Source organism: Pseudorca crassidens, chromosome 14 (genome assembly GCF_039906515.1).
Source record: "Pseudorca crassidens isolate mPseCra1 chromosome 14, mPseCra1.hap1, whole genome shotgun sequence".
NCBI lineage: Eukaryota > Metazoa > Chordata > Mammalia > Artiodactyla > Delphinidae > Pseudorca > Pseudorca crassidens.
The window spans coordinates 9,993,735-9,999,734 of NC_090309.1; positions in this window are offsets into that span (position 1 = coordinate 9,993,735).

Here is a 6,000-nt window from a genome sequence, read left to right on the forward strand (position 1 = left end):
CCTAATGACTGCCCTCACGCTTGCCTCCTGGCTGGGCTGCTCTAGTGCAGCACCTCTAGACCCTGGTACTTGGGTCTTGACTTGCTTGTACATGGTTGTGCGTCTCTGTACCCAAAGATCCTATCCCAGTCCTACACTGCAGTGAGTGGTCCATTGCCAGGTGCACAGCCCCTGCTGCTGGGCTTCTTCCCACTGTGAACTGGGCCAGGCTGAAGATGAGAGTAACCTGAGCCGAGTCAGAAAAGCACTGACTGCAGGGAAGGAAGGAAGCAATAGGAGTCATGTACCACTTCACCCTGTGGGCTCCGGGCCCTCCACTGTCCAGTTGGGAAAACAGGTGCAATTCTTGCCTACATGAGGCAGGGAAGCCTTGCTCCAGAAGTGGGGTTGGTGGAGGCTGCCTGAACACGATTCTCACCCGGGATTTTGATCTAGTTCTGGGAAGAGTTGATCTGAGGTGTCTTAGGTCTTGCAGTAACACATACAGCCCCATCCTTGAGGACAAAAACAGATGCTTCCATGAATTGTTTTTAGGTTAGGATGTAGGAGGAAATTGCCTGCTATGAAGAGGTTTCACATACTCGTGAATAAGTGGATGACTATGGTAAACACTTGCCATTCTGAATAACAGATGGATAGAGCTTTGGGTTTACACACCCTTGTGAAGGGACGAGAAGGCAATTACTGCTATCTTTTGTCCTGACAGTTGGAGCCCAGGGGTCGTGTCAGACTCAAGCAAATTACTTTCCAAGTTTTGGGAAAAAGGGACTAAGGCATAGGCATCAAAGCTGACCCTAATTCACTTACAATGGGTCCATTTAACCCTCTGGGGAATGCCTGTCCTCAGGTGTAATGCCTGAGAAATGGTTTCTATACATGCCATCGCTAAGCCAATAAAGAGGTGCTTCGTATCTCTCTGCCAGATTCCGAAACTGGGAGAGATGATGTCCAGTTCAGGACCTGGAACCTGCAGGCCCTAAGGAAGGGCAGAATGGAGGGCAAGGGCATGTGCTAAGGGGCACCAGAGAAGGACAGCTGGAGGTGGGAGTGTGCAGTGCCCCTAGCACTTTCCAGGCAGAGAGCGGGCCCGTGACCTAACTCCCAGTACCAGCTCTGTGGGCAGGCATACTCTATTGAGCTCGATGACAGAGCCTGATTCAGGCTGGGTTCCCTGGGCAGCAGACTTGGCCATGGAGATGAGCATGTGGTATTGGGGGTGCTCTCAGGTTCCACACCTATGGAGGAAGGGAAGGAAGCAGGCTTGGTCAGATGGAGAAGGTGAGGTGCCAAGTAGTCTTGACAAAGGCCTCAGCTGACCCCACAGAGAGTTCTGAAACGGGGACGGCCTTCTGACTTGTCCTGAGTTGGGGTGAGGGGACCAGGCCTTTACACCGCAGCTTCAGCCGGTCATTGGATGCGTGCTGTCCCCAGAGAGGAGGCTGTGGCTTTGGGTGAGGAAACTCAATTCCTGAAGAGGGCTGATGACTGAGGGCTGTCTTCCAGCAATACTCCCAGAAGCAAGGGGCAGAAGCCCTTCTGTCGTGAAGGTCCACCTGGGTTGCATATCCTGGTGTCTGCTACTTCTTATGCCACTCAGATCCACTTCTTTGTATAAGTTCTGGGAGCAACTTTGCTTTTTCTGGGGGGAAACTGATGGTTAATGGGATGAACCATAGCCTCCACCACTGCAGCTGGTCTTGAGGCCCCAACTGATACTCATCACCTCCCTCTACTATCGGTTTCGACTCTTCTCACCCGCAGGAAGCACCTCTGCAGAGTCCCTGGTCACCACGCCCCTTTTAGGTCATGGCTGCTGCACTCGGTCTATTTACCATCGAAAGCGAGCAAGGGTGTAACAGAGAGACACCCAGCTGGATCGTCTGCTTGCCACACATCTTCCTTTTTGCTCCCATTGTGAAACTGCAGCCTGGCTCTTCTGAGGATCAGGGTCAGTTGTTGCTGCCAGGATGGTGACTCCTGCTTGCCTCCTGGTCCCTTGGCTCAAAAGTGCCTGGTGGCAACTGTGAATGAGTCCAATGGGACTTACGCTGCATCTCTGGATGGAAATATTTCCTCTTTGGGAACCAGGACCTCAAAACCCTCAAAGCTCAGAGTTGTGGTGACGTAAATACCCCAATGGGATCACTGGGATTAATGGTAAATGGAGCCACTCCTACTTCCACCCCTTGGTTCCTGGACCTATTTATTCTTCCTATTGGGACATAGCACCATACTGATTTTTTTTTTAAAGATTTTTTTGATGTGGACCATTTTAAAAATCTTCATTGAATTTGTTACAATATTGCTTCTGTTTTATGTTTTGGTTTCTTTTTTTTTGTTTTGGCCATGAGGTAATGTGAGATCTCAGCTCCCCGACCAGGGGTCAAACCCGCACCCACTGCATTGGAAGGTGAAGTCTTAACCCCTGGACTGTCAGGGAAGTCTCTTGATTGTTGATAGAGTATAAACCGTGTTCTGGAGATGATGCCCATCCTTAGCTGGTAGCATCTCTGTGCTGGCACCTCAGCTGTGCCTTCACAGGCTACTCCTTCTCTCTGTTCAGGCTGGCGTCTTTTGGATGGTACAGAATGTGGTAGGGCCAGTGGATTCCATGGTCATGTGCCACTGTCACACCTCCTTTGATGTGCAATGGGCCCTTTGGTCTGATTCGATGTTATGTGGGACCCTGTGTCAATGTGTCAGACACTCAGTAAACACTCAAGATAGTGGTGCTGGCTGAGGCCCGGCAGGCAAAAAAGGCAAACCGTACCCGGAACGCAGCGACTCCAATCAAAAGAAGTTGCTGCCGTTTCCAGGATGGAAGGTATCCAATGCAGTCAACTTGTCATCGAGGGGCTGGCTGTTGTCTATGGGCATACTGCCATTTTGGGGGCTCAGCACTGGTTTCATTGCTGGCAGACTGGACATTCAGCAGTGGCAGTAGCTACATCACCCTTTGTGAAGGGGAGCCCATGCTCTTGGGTCCGTGTGTTGTTCTCACCCTGCCACCGTGGCTACTCCATTCATTGCTAGTACTGAGGTGGCTCATAGCATCTGGCCGATATCAACTGGTGAGTCATTCTTCCTACTTGGTTGTTTAGTACCTCTTTCACGGTAGGTGCTCTCTGGTGGGCATCTGCACACTCCTTTGCCCAAACACATAATCCATTCCCATCCCTCTATCCCAGACCTCTGTGTCCTTCATCTTCTTTCTCCTCCCAGGCTCCTGAGCCACCAGCCAAGCCATCTGCTAGTGCCCTGAGTCCATATATACTCCAGCCTTGCCTACATTTCTGTTCACACAAAGTGTGAGAGGATTTATTCATTGGGAGAATTTCCCTTGCCATTGTCTTTCAAGATCACCCTAGGGTGGGGCTCTAGTGCAGCCGCAGTTCATTTTCAGCTTGCACCCACACACCACTTTGACCTATGAGCAAATCAAGCTTTGCTTTTTTTCCTCCTTTGTCAGCTGGTCATAAAGGGACCCAATCTCCTATGCAGCCACAGGTGTGAGCTGAGGGAGAGGCATCAGTGCATAAATGCTAGGTGACATGGATGTCTAGGCCATCTGCTTGTGTGGCTTACTGTGCCCCTGGCCCTGCTCATCCCAATTCTGGATGTACCACTTCTTACTATAGATTATTGTTGGGCCTACTCAACTTTATGTTTTGGTGGGTCTAATAGGCAGAACCCAACTTATATAAGACAAGCCCATGATGAAGAATTTTGGATCAACTCAAAAATATACAAAGAGAATAAAGTTTCTCAACATTGTTCTGGGGTTACACAAACAAAACAAAGTTTGTTGATAATGGATTGGAAGAGAAGTTAGGCTAGAGTGTACTGTTAGGGTGTGAACAACCAAGTGGTAGAGAGAATGGTGTAGAAGAAATGGATTTTGAAAATTCTAAAGCGGAATTTATAGGTAGGTACAGAAATGGAGACAGCAAGCATGTTCACGTCATCTTTTGAAAAAATTATAGCTGTAAAAGGAACGATAACGGGGTGGTAACTGGAAAGAGGAAGAGTTAAAGGCCTCTTTTCTTCCCAAAGCTCTTTTGAGGATGAACTTGATTGTGTACTGAGGGGAAAGAAGCAATGGAGATGCGGAAAAATGGGGGGATTAGAGGGGCTCAGCTGGAGTACCTGAGAATTCATTTTGGTAAACAGAACAAAACAAAAACAGAAAACAAAAAAGGAACAAGCAGAAGTGCTAAGCTCCTTTAAATCAAAGGAAGCAGGACTGTAGGAAAATTCAACTTTTCCCCTGTGTTGGGCTGCACCCCGCGGGCCTACAAGGCCTGTGCTTGCCAAGCTTCAAGACCCAAGAAAGAGCCTGGAGTCAGCAAGAGACATCAATGGTTTAATGGATGGGGGGAACTTACACGTCTGAAGCAAGGTCCTGGAGCGACACCCCACCATGTGCGGTGCATATGGGCAGGACATGGTGGCAGTCTTTGCTCCCAAGGGGAAGGGGAGATTTCCAGTTACAGGGGAAATGACATCAGGTTGGCTCATTAGTTACCAGGGAAACCAGCAGAGGGGCACGCCCCTGACCATCCTTTTGAAAAGCTATCATTAGCTGGGGCCTGGGGCAAGTAAGTAGGAAGGTCAATCAAGTCAGTAGGGTGTAGGTGAAGCAAGCACTGGTTGGGCAGGGGATGTACAGAGAGCAAGAGAACAGCCATCTTGAGTGGCCTTACCATACACCCTCACACCCCGTTCCGGCCATCCTACCATCATTGAGAAAAGCATCAAATACTATTTTCTGTTATATACATTTCTCCTTATTTCAAGGGAAAATAAACATCAATACCAATCCCAGAGTAAAATCAGACAGTCTGGAGAGATCTAAATTTCAGTTCCCAGTAAAGCATTTTTTTTTGAAACATCTTTTATTAAGAACATATAAAATTGCTCAAACAGGTACATTAAGAGTAAAGTTTCTAAACGCACTGCCGTGGGATGAGCACAGGCTCTCACGTGAAGACTTCCTTTTACAGTATTTTGTTTGTCTGTCAATAAGGCACTTAGTGTAAGTTTAAAAAAAGTAAGGAAACAAATTTCGCGTAAGGTCTTCCTAGTGGACCTCCAGGCATTTCATTTTAATGAGGTTGGGCACAGAATAGTAAGTTAATGCCCTTCAAGATCATTTAGCTAGGTTGTTCATGGGTGGTGCAAAGTAGGTTTTAGGAAACCTGTTTACCTTCTCAAGCTGCCACCTTTGGGTCAAAGAGAGAAGGACAGCTACTACACGACCAGGGGCATCTGCCCCAAGCAACTCCATTCTGCTGTCCCTTTAACCAAAGGGCTACCGCATTTCCAGACTGCGACGGGTCACCTGCCCACGTAGCTCTCTGGAAAGTGTCCTGGGCTCTAAGGATGCCACACCGGCCCACTCTCGCGTCGAGGCTTCCCAGAGACAGGCCGAGTGCTCAGGCTCCGAGCCTCGGAGGTGGTCTCGGCGCGCCGGGCGCTTGCGGGAAAGCCAGCGGGGAAGCCGAGGAAGGTTTTTGAGGGCAGCGGCCGCCAGGCCTCGGCAGGGTCTCCACTCACCAAAGGCGTCTACACTGTCCCGCCTCCGACTCCCCAAACTGGATACTCCCAGCGTTCCGCAGACGCAGTGCCGAGACCCCATCCCACCCTAGTCTCAAATCAGTCAACCAGACGACGGTCGCAGACCTCTCAGAACAACTGAGCGAGCACCACGAAGAGGTCTAACAGGCACCTGGCCGTGCCCCCTCACAGGGTAAGGTCGGGGGGGGCCGGAAGATGGCGGCGTCGGCTGGGTCCACCGACCAACCTCCCAGGCGCCCTTGACTAGCTCTGGCCGCCGCGCCACCTACCTTGCTAGCTACAGGTCCCGGCGCGCCGCGCGAAGGGGCGGTGACGGGCACTTGGCACCGCCAATCAGCACCGGGAGTCCGGACCGCGCCCAATCAGGGCCGGGCGGCAGAGACCGGAATAGGTTGCAAGCTGGCAGCGCATGTGGCGGACGCC